Genomic DNA, 11,582 nt, shown 5'->3' on the forward strand with positions numbered 1-11,582 from the left:
AAGAGGAGGCTGATGTTGCTCTGAGCCCCAACTATTCCCCAAACTCCTCTTGCCCTTCTCCTAACTGTCCCGGTTATAATAGCCATGTAACAAATTTTCCCAAGACTTTGTGGCAAAAGGATAAAATAATTATGGCCACCAATTCACAGAGGGAATGGCAGGGACAGCTTGCCTCTGTTCTGTGAGATCTGGAGCCTCAGATGGAAGACATGGAGGTTGGGAGCTGAAGGATTATGTTGATTATTAACTGGAGCCTCAGTTTCTCTCCTGGTGACACCCTACCTTTCCATGTGCATTGTCCATTGGGCTGATCTGGACTTGTTCACGGCATGGTGGCTGAGTTCTAAGGGAGAGCATCCCAAAAGCAAGAAAGAGCCAGGTGGAAGCTGAATCACCTTTTATGACCCAGCCTCAGGAGTCAGAGAGCAACACTTCTGCCCCACTCTATTCATCCTGGCAATAGCAAAGTCCCACCCAGGATGAAGGACGGGGATTCAGACTCCACCTGTTGATATGTGATATAGATGGGATATTTGTCCCCACCAAATCTCTTGTTGAATTGTAATCCTCAATGTGCTGGAGGTGGGGCCTGTTGGGAGGCTTTTGGATCATGGGGGCAGATCCCTCATGGCTTGGTGCTGTCTTCATGATAGTGAGTTCTGGTTGTTTAAAAGTGTATGGCATCTAACCCCTGCTCTCTCTCTCTGTCTCTCTTGCTCCTGCTCTGGCTATGTGATGTGATGCACCTGCTTCCCCTTCACCTTCTGCCATAATTGGAAGCTTCTTGAGTCCCCCCCAGAAGCAGATGCTGCTATACTTCCTGTACAGCCTATAGAACCACAAGCCAATTAAACCTCTTTTCTTTGTAAATCATCCAGTCTCGGTTATTTCTTTATAACAATTCCAATAATGGTCTGACACAATGGAAGAGTGTCATGGTTCTAAACGAACATGGAGGGCTGGAAATATTGTTTGGTCATTTTGGAAAAATAAGATCTGCCACACACCCAACACCAGCATGCCAGTCCTGGGCCTCATGCCCTCAGATGCCCCCTCCCTGCCCTTCCCCTTCTCCGTTTTGTCTACATGTTTCCTGGCGTCTAGCTGCATTCAACAGTCGAAGGCACTAGAAGGAGACTGGAGGATAGGAGGAAGGGAAAAGACAGGGTATTTCTTCTCTTTGCTTTTGGCCTCAGCCGCTGGAGCTTCTCTGTGGCCCCAGATCCCAGTGGACAGGCTCACAGCATCTCTAGCTTCTGCCTGCTGACCTCAGCTGCTGGGCTCCAGTGACCTGGCTCTTCGCGAAATCCTTCCAGCGTTAGGGTAATTGAAGTTTCCTGCAGTTACTTATCTCTGGGTTGTCTCACGGTCTCCTGTTTGCCTTTTCAGCTTTTCTATCATATGTGTAAATAATTTTGTGCATTAAATCCCATCTGTTCAAAATACCTAGAGTAGTTTCTGTTTTCTGGACTGGACTTTGACCAATATAGTTAGCAAGGACCAATGAGTGCTTGTAGGAGAGCGGAGGAGATCATAGAATTTGTATCAGAAACGCTGGCATCAAGCCTTGGCCCCATCTGTCACTCAGATTGATTCACTTGAAAAAATGTGTCTTTCTCCTTGATTCAAAAACAGCAAAATTAAGAGTCTTTGGGCCCATATGTTCATAGCCAGAATTGTCAATTTCCTCTTCAGACATTTAGAGTAGTTATCTGATAGCTCTTCACGTTCTTGAGTGTACTTTGGACCCACAGCCAAGAATCACAGAGTCAAGAATGTTGGCCTGACAATGCATGTGATGACATGTGATAGCCCATCTCCAGGATGGCCACTGATCCCTGCCTCCTGTTATTCATGCCTTTGTGTATTCCTTCCCTGACCAATAGGATGTTGTGGGAATGGTGAGTATGACTTCTGAGGGTGAATTTTCAAAGACTTTTTGGCTTTGGCCCTGTTCTCTCGTGGATCAACCTATCTGGGAGAAGCCAGCTGCCATATTGTGAAGATGTTCAAGTAGCCCCATGGAGATGCCCATGTGGTAAGGAACTGAGGCCTCCTGCCAAGAGCTGTGCAAGTGAACCATCTTGGAGGTGAATCCTTTGGCTACAGTCAAGCCTTCAGATGATAGCAACCCCAGCCAACATCCTACTGTAATATCATGAGAGACCCTGAGCTAGCACCACCCAGGTAAATTGCTCCTGAATTCTTAACCCACAGAAACTGTGAGGTAATAAATGTTTGTTTTGATTGGCAGAAAAATGTAAACAATTTACAATAACCAGCGTTGGTGGGAGAGTAAGTTGGTTCGGCATTTTTTAAAAAGCAAGCAATTTGACAGTATCTCTCACAATTATAAGTACATAAGTCCTTTGAGCACCATACTCCCTAGAGAAATCAATATTTCAGAAAAACACAGAAGCTCAGAGACATGAACCCATTCATTCCAAAATATTTATTACATGCTATTCCAGGGGCTGGGGATGTAACAGTGAAAACAGTCTCTGCTGGCATCCTAGTTGGGTAGGCAGTTAAAAACCTATGGGCAAATGAGGTGCCATTACACTCACCAAGGATGCCACAAGTAAAAAGACTGATTATGTCAAGTGTTGATAAAAATATGGAGTAACTGGAACTCTCATACTTCACTTGTATGTAAAACAATTTGTCAGTTTCTTATGAAGTTAAATATACATTATTACATAACCCAGTGATATGGTTAAGCTTTGTGTCCCCACCCAAATCTCATCATGAATTGTAATCCCCATTATCCCCATATTCCCCACATGTCAAGGGAGAGACCAGGCAGAGTAATTGAATCATGGGGGCAGTTCCCCCATGCTGTTCTCATGATAGTGAGTGAGTTCTCAAGAGATCTGGTGGTTTTTTTTTTTTTTTTTTTTTGAGGCGGAGTCTCGCTCTGTCGCCCGGACTGGAGTGCAGTGGCCGGATCTCAGCTCACTGCAAGCTCCGCCTCCCGGGTTTACGCCATTCTCCTGCCTCAGCCTCCCGAGTAGCTGGGACTACAGGTGCCCGCCACCTCGCCCGGCTAGTTTTTGTATTTTTAGTAGAGACGGGGTTTCACCGTGTTAGCCAGGATGGTCTCGATCTCCTGACCTCGTGATCCGCCCGTCTCGGCCTCCCAAAGTGCTGGGATTACAGGCTTGAGCCACCGCGCCCGGCCGAGATCTGATGGTTTTATAAGGGGCTCTTCCCCCTTCAGTTGGCACTTCTCCTTCCTGCCACCTTGGGAAGAAAGTGCCTTGCTTCCCCTTCACCTTCTGCCATGATTATAAGTTTCCTGAGGCCTCCCCAGCCATGCTGAACTGTGAGTCAATTAAACCTCTTTCCTTTATAAATTACCCAGTCTTGGGAAGTTCCTTACAGCAGTATGAAAATGTACTAATATACCCAGTAATAGCACTCTTAGATATTTACCCAAAAGAAATAAAAACGTATGTCCACAAAATCTTGTACATAAACGTCCATAGCAGTTTTATTCATAGTAGCCCCAAACAATAAACAATCAAAATGTCCAGCAACAGGAGAATGAATAGACAAATTGTGACATATCACACAGTGGTATACAATTCGGTGAGAAAAAGAAATTAACTACAGACATACACAACAACATGGATGAACCTCAAAATATTATGCTAAATAGTGTGTAGTCACATAAAAGTCTATCCTATATGATTCCATTCATATGAAATACCAGAAAAGACAAAAATTGATTGATGGTGGCAAAGCAAATCAGTGCTCGCCAGGGGCTGGGGGATGAGGAGGGAACTGGCTGCACAGGGGGCACGTCTCTGGGGTGATTAAAATGTTCTATAGGCGGGCACGGTGGCTCATGCCTGTAATCCAAGCACTTTGGGAGGCCAAGGAGGGGGGATCGCCTGAGGTCAGGAGTTCGAGACCAGCCTGGCAAACATAGTGAAACCCCCGTCTCTACTAAAAATACAAAAATTAGCTGGGTGTGGTGGCAGGCGCCTGTAATCCCAGCTACTCAGGAGGCTGAGGCAGGAGAATCGCTTGAACCTGGGAGGCGGAAGTTGCAGTGAGCTGGGATCAAGTCATTGCACTCCAGCCTGGGCGCCAAGAGTGAGACTTCGTCTCAAAAAAAAGAAAATGTTTTATACTTTGATTATGGCGGTGGTTTCATGGGCTACGTTTGTCAAAGCTCTTCAAACTGTATACTTAAAATAGGTACATATTATTGTATGTATGTAAATTATACATCCACAAAGGATGCCAGACATGGTGGCTCATGCTTGTAATCCCGGAACTTTGGAAGGCTGAGGCACTAGGATCGCCTGAGCCAGGAGTTTGAGACCAGCCTCTGCAATATAGTGAGACCCTGTCTCCACAAAAAAAAAAAAAAAAAAAAAAAAAAAAAAAAAGTTTTAAATTAGCCAGGAGTGGTGGCGTGTGCCTGTGGTCCCAGCTACTCAGGTGGCTGAAGTGGGAGGATTGCTTAAGCCCAGGAGGTCAAGACTGCAGTGAGCCATGATCACTCCACTGCACTCCAGCCTGGGCAAGATAGTGAGACCTTGTCTCAAAAAATAAATAAATAAATTACATAAATAAAAAGTAATCAGAAAAATGTATATATGTAAAATATACATCCATAAAGGTAATTTAAAGAAAAGGTGTGGGTGGATTTTTGCCCTTATATGGCACAGTCCAACCCATGAAAATCTCTGAAGACAACAGCACAGGTTCTTACCTCAGGACCTGCAAATATGGCACCAAGTATCATACTAGAATGTGTGACAGACACTGAGCTCCAGTCACACAGATGGGGACACAAGGGGACGCCTGTCAGTAAATACACACACTTGCACTCTCTCTCTCTCTGGAAGTGCAAGATAGTGTTTTGATCAGAGGCAAGAGATGTGAACTGAAATAGTGCCTCTCTATGTTGGGGATGCATAGACCTAAAGCTGAATCCAAGTTTTTAAAAATACACCTAATTATGTGTCATCCCATGGCTCATGTGTCTGACTAAAGTTGCTGCTGTCTTGGTTACCTATTATTGCATGGTGCCCCAATCCTAGTGGCTTAGTACCACAACTTATTATTATCTCTCACAGTTCTATGAGTTGACTGGGCTCAGCTGGGGGATTTTCATTCCTGGTTTCTCATGTGGTTGCAGTCAGGTGTCAGCTGGGGCTGGAGTCATCTGAAGGTTTAACCAAACGGGATGTCCAAGATGGCTCACTCACAAGACTGGTGGTTAAAGTTGGCTGCCAGCTGGGAACTTAACTGTGGCTGTTGACTACGATGCCTTATATGTGGTGTCTGCATGTAGACTGGGCTTCTTACAGCATAGTGGCTGGGTTCCAAGAGGGAGTATCCCACAGCATTCTTGACAGGTCAGGTGGAAGTTGCAAGGCTTTCTGTGACCTCGCCTTTCAAATCACAAAATCTCTCTTCCACATCATTCTATCAGTCAAAACAGTCACAGAACTCACTCAGATTCAAAGGAATGGAGAAATTATCTCCTCTACTCGATGGAGGAGTGGCAGATTATACAGCAGAAAAGTGTGTGGGATATTGTTGCAGCCACCTTTTGAAAATGCAATCAGTCCCAGCTCTATAATGAAACATCTTTTTCCCTTAGTCTTCAATGTAGAATTTTTAACTGGGCTCCAACAACTTTAGGAAAAAAGATTTGGGAAAGGCAGGATTACATTGGTGGTCAGCCAGCTATATCTGCATTGTTATATATACACTGGGCCTTGCTATATTTACACTAGTATTAGTATACAGTGCAGAAGTTGGTGTCCCCAAATAGCTGTTACTTTTCCTCTGCAGCCCCTAAAGTGCTTAGTCATTTCTTTTGTACTCTAGGACTTCCTCTGTTATTAGCCCTCACTGTTTCCTTGGGATCTGCCTAATCCAAAATATATTTCTCTGGGCCATACCTGACTCTACCTTCTCAGCTCCCAGCATTTCAATCTCCACTCACCATTTTTTTTTCACATCAGATGGATAATGTGCTGACATCATAACAAGGTTTGAGGGAGGTTCATCTCACACAATAGCATGAAAATGTAATCAATATGCTTATGAACCATAAAAGGGTCTACACACTCACTGTTACCCAGGCATTTACAATGTCTTGTAGAGCTGGGCTGCAATGGCTCATTTCACCAATAGGTGGTAATGTAAAATTTGACTTGGGCCTGTATATTAGGGAGAGTGGGGCGGGATGAGGTTGAGGAGAAAGGAGGGTGGCAGGAGAAGTATCTAACATACTCCTGTGTCTCAGCAGGACATTTTCAAGTTTGAATTATAATTGTTCTAAAATATCCTTTTTGTTGGGTTTTAGAGTTTGGCAATACTCACTTCCTTGCAAACAAAGGACGTCAATGACAGCTGTACTGAATGTACTAGAGAGAATCTTGATAATATAAGATTTCATCCAATATTTCAAATCGTTTTGGAGTCAGTCAACAAACTGTAAAGGATAACCTTGCCAAGGGCACTCTATCAGGCCCTCAAAATGGGTCATGATAAGGCATAAATGAAGTCCCTACTTTCAAGCTGCCAACATGGTAACGTTCAAGAACCTACAAGACTGATCATGTACAATCAACTTAAATATGGCAACTGCAAGGCTAAGGTGTGGGGCAGTTGATGACCATAATTGCCCCAGCAGTGGAGAGAAGGGGAGGGAATAATGAGGAAGGGGCAGAGTCAGAAAGCCAAAGGAAAACTGGTTGTTGATGCCCGTGAGATACAGTTGGGCAAAATGTCAGAGGAAAATGGTGGGGATGGGGTGGAGGGGGAAACAAAGAGTGCAAAGAATGTTGTAGGAAAAGACAGGCTTGGCTTGAATGGAGAGTGCAGACCCTGATTTTGAATTATAAGATGTTAGTACCGACAGGAATCCCAGAGACCATCCAGCCCAAAACTAGGGCCACCGTCAGTGAGAGCTACACCCACAACAGAATGCACTGCCCTGACTTCCACATTAGGGTTCTCTCTAAGTGTTCGGCCAAGATGATGTAACACAGGCAAAGAAAACAGTTATTAGTCAAAATTTCCAAGAAGCGATAACCTCTTTTCTTTTTTCATGGAATCCAATTCAGTTTGTCAATTCCTGGAGTGACCTTGGGGAGGTTGCTCCTCCTCTCTGAGCCTCATTTCTTTATCTTATCAAGGGCTCATTGTATGCTTTGCACATTCTTGGTGCTTTACATGTGTTAACTCATTTAGTCCCCCACTAGAGTCCTATGATGCAACGACAATTATTGCCATCCCCACCTTACAGATGAGGAAACTGAGGCAGAGGTTAGTAACTTGTCCAAGGTCATACTGCTAGTAAGCGATGGAGTCAGTTTCAAACTGGGACTATGTGGCTTCAAGTCTGTGCTCCCAACCACTAGGTAATCCTGCTTCTCAACTGGCAAGGTTGGATAGATGCCCTCCAAGGTCCCTTCTGGCACAGAAGTGTTAAGGGTCTACCCATTTACTTCCCTGGAATTAGTCAGGGAGAACCCAGAGTTAAATCTCTTATGTAGGTACAACAAGAATGACAGAATGTATCCAGTGCCAAAGATACAGGCCAGCCACAGTCCTCTCATTTACTGAAATTTCGAGGTCAATTTCTTCAAGTCCCTAAGAAAATCCTCTCTGAATGGCGGTGTATCCTTCTGCTTTCTGGCACATTTTGCAACTCCAGACATCACGGAAGCAGCCAACGGGCACCATCAGAATCCTGAAAAGAGAGAAAAGTATGTGGGGGGACAGGGGGCGGCGATGATAGAACTTGCCGTTTTTAATCCATCCATCTCTGTTGCTGTTCTCTCAGTGGCTGTTCTTTTGCATAAAGGGTCTACTTTTCCAAATGTGATTTTAAAGTGCAGCAGAGAGAAAACAAAATAAACACAGAATGGTCGGCTGAGGGCCCGCACTTTCTATTCCCTGGTTACAAAGTAAAATTAGCTAGCTGGTGGCCAGGGCCCGGAGATTTATTTTGTCTGAAGTCAACCCACAGATTAACAATATTGGCAAGAACTACATAGGAGGGGAAAATATTTTGGACAAGGCTGCATATGTTTGCAGATACATCATCTCCCTCTGTGCAACAGCCAAGGTTACAGAGAATAGGAGTCAGGAGCAGGCTGCCTTGTCTCCCTCCTGTGAGCCATCATTCCTCTCTGCATGATGCCAGCTCATGCAGTTGCACCATGCTCCGAAGGACCCAGGGAAGGTAGACAGGGAAGCACACACTCCAGATCTGGTAGAAGAGGGGTTTGTTCGTCTTTTCTTTCCCCCTTTCTTTCAAGGCCCACATTCCATTCCAAGGGTAATTCTCAAGCAACAGCTATTTCCAGATTCTCAAGGACTAGCAGAGGGTAGTGTCAGAAAAAATTATCCCAAATTGGAAATAGGCAAAAGAGATTATTGGGTGTTCTTGCAGTGCAAAACTGGGCTTGCACTCTTGATTGCCCCTGTAGGGACAGAGGTTAACTTTCACATTTTTGTCCGATAGAAATGCAAATAATTTCCAATCCAGCCATCTCATCCTAACATTCTTCTATTAAATTGCCTATAAATACTAGTTCCTCCCATTCTCATGGGTATAAGTTTTAACATCTTACAGGTTTCTTCATTAATTAATGAGCTAAATCAAATCTTTGACATGTGGTCATTTTACATTTGCATGAGAGTCAAGTTTTTTAAACTTTTTGAAAATCCTATTTTAACAAAAGAATGTTTGTGTCTGTTGACAAGACATTTTCTCCTGCCTTCTTGTTATCCCAACTCAAGCCGATAGGCCAATATCCCAAACTTCTCGATACAGACAGCCGCAGGCATCCCTGACCCCTTCCTGGATATGTGACTGCAGATGAAACCCTAGTCTCTGCCCACTCATCTCTGCCTTTCACTGGAGTGTGCTGAGCCTTCAAGGAAGAACTATGGGTAGAGAGAAGTTTCCAGGACACACAGGAGTCACAAACCCTCTTCTCTCTTCTAGATGTTCATGGGATTGGGGAAAGAACGTCATCAATTCTTTGAGGAAATTTTTGCATCCTCAAATTGGGAGTAGTCATTTGCACATTGCGTATCTCACAGGGGGGTTTCTAAAGTGCTTCTCAAAGTCTAATGTGCTTATGAGTCACTGAGGGATCTTCTTAAAATGTAGATTTGGATTCAGCAGGTCTAGAGTGGGCCTTTCTAACAGCCCCCTGGGTGATGGTGAAGCTGCTGCTGCTGATCTGCAGACCCTACTTTGAGTAGCAAGGCTCTGAGGCTGATGTGAGAGCCTGCCCTTCAAAACCACAGGGGACAGCATAAATATACTGAGACACCCTCGGGAATTATAATGTACACTTAGGACTCCACTCTCACAAGGCATGGGGCCCAAAAGTCTGAAGAAATACCAGGAACCACCATCTCCTAAGCCTATTGTGTGCCTGGCAGGGTGCCCTAAGCCCATTACATACATGCCTGATCTCACTTCATCTTCACCACCAGCCCATGAGGAAAGAAAAGATCGGAAGCGTGATTTTACCAAAAAGGAAACTGAGGCCCAGAGAGGTGGAGTAAACAGCCCAGCACTAGTCACATAGCAACGCCGACTTTTGGAGCCAGTTCTAGCTGAACTCTAACCACATTACCACACCGCTTCCTCCCTCCACCACAACCTTGCAGGCCTAGGCTCCTTGGTCAAATCTGTAGGGGATTTTGAAAGGGAAAAGGGAGAACTTACCTCCTTTCCATGTGGTCTCCATTCTCCTCGTGATTCCCGGATAATTCCTTCACTGTCTTTCACTGCAGCTGCCAGAGAGAGGGAGGAGGAACTTTCTACTAATTTCAGAGTAGACAAATGCTCTTACAGAATCTACTATTTGCCTAGCTTTGTTACCGGAAAGGGTTCTTGATCTAGACCCCAAGAGAGGGTTCTTGGATCTCGCTCAAGAAAGAATTAGAGGTGAGTCCATAGAGCTAAGTGAAAGCAAGTTTATTAAGAAAGTAGAAGAATAGGCCGGGCGCGGTGGCTCAAGCCTGTAATCCCAGCACTTTGGGAGGCCAAGACGGGCGGATCACAAGGTCAGGAGATCGAGACCATCCTGGCTAACATGGTGAAACCCCTTCTCTACTAAAAAATACAAAAAACTAGCCAGGCGAGGTGGTGGGTGCCTGTAGTCCCAGCTACTCTGTAGGCTGAGGCAGGAGAATGGCGTGAACCCGGGAGGCGGAGCTTGCAGTGAGCTGAGATCATCCAGCCACTGCACTCCAACCCGGGCGACAGAGCAAGACTCCGTCTCAAAAAAAAAAAAAAAAAGAAAGTAGAAGAATAGGCGGGCGCGGTGGCTCAAGCCTGTAATCCCAGCACTTTGGGAGGCCGAGACGGGTGGATCACGAGGTCAGGAGATCGAGACCATCCTGGCTAACATGGTGAAACCCCGTCTCTACTAAAAAATACAAAAAACTAGCCGGGCGAGGTGGCGGGCGCCTGTAGTCCCAGCTACTCGGGAGGCTGAGGCAGGAGAATGGCATAAACCCGGAGGCAGAGCTTGCAGTGAGCTGAGATCCGGCCACTGCACTCCAGCCCAGGCAACCGAGAGAGACTCCACCTCAAAAAAAAAAAAAAAAAGTAGAAGAATAAAAGAATGGCTACTCCATTGGCACAGCCGCCCCAGGGCTGCTGGTTGCCCATTTTTATGGTTATTTCTTAATGATATGCTAAACAAGGGGTGGATTATTCATGCCTCCTCTTTTTAGACCATATAGAGTAACTTCCTGACGTTGCCATGGCATTTGTAAACTGTCATGTTGTTGGTGGGAGTGTAGCAGTGAGGAGGACCAGAGGTCACTCTCGTTGCCATCTTGGTTTTGGTGGGTTTTAGCTGGCTTCTTTGCTGCGACCTGTTTTATCAGCAAGTCTTCATGACCTGTATCTTGTGCTGACCTCCTCTCATCCTGTGACTTAGAATGCCTAACCGTCTGGGAATGCAGCCTAGTAGGTTTCAGCCTTATTTCACCCAGCCCATATTCAACATGGAGTTGCTCTGATTCAAACGCCTCTGACAGCTTGATCCTTGGTCTTGGAGGGGGATGTGGAAAAATTCAAAGAACCAAAATAGATTCCTGCCCTCAAGGAAATTATACTCCAAAGGAGAGCTATAATGCATATGCATTACTGCAATGCGAATTCAGATCGGTCCTGCCAGGACTTCTGTGTAGGGAATACCTCTCTCCTCTCTGCAGGGCCCCTGTTTATCAGCAGAACTTTTGGTCTGTAAAGATAACCCCTTCAGAACTTTCTTTTACTGGACTGGGGGTGGGGGAGGACAAAGCAGATGGCCAATGGGGGCGGGGCTGAGGGGATGAAGGGAGGGGATGAACGGCAATTAGGGTCTGTTTCAGTTGATGGTGTGTGCTCCCAGGGACCCAGGGACTGGGTGCTCCTTTGCTAAATGTAAATATCAAACCAATAAATGCTAATGTAGCATGAAAAAGTGCTGATTTGGGAGAAAGTTCCAATCATTTAGAGAGCTTGTCGCAGAAAACACTTAGGTGTTCCAGAGGCAAAGGGAGCTGGGGAAGGAATAGAGCCTGGAATT

The 11,582-nt window shown here is 45.3% G+C and overlaps 1 non-coding gene across 1 annotated transcript; it reads right to left on the reverse strand.

Moving 5' to 3' along the window:
- Positions 1–5,984: 5,984 nt before the first annotated feature.
- Positions 5,985–6,088, reverse strand: LOC117078687. The gene has a single exon (XR_004435117.1). It is a non-coding gene; the product is annotated as a small nucleolar RNA U13 (small nucleolar RNA).
- Positions 6,089–11,582: the final 5,494 nt, after the last annotated feature.

This window comes from Trachypithecus francoisi, unplaced genomic scaffold (genome assembly GCF_009764315.1).
Source record: "Trachypithecus francoisi isolate TF-2019V2 unplaced genomic scaffold, Tfra_2.0 Lachesis_group6, whole genome shotgun sequence".
Taxonomy (NCBI): Eukaryota; Metazoa; Chordata; class Mammalia; order Primates; family Cercopithecidae; genus Trachypithecus; species Trachypithecus francoisi.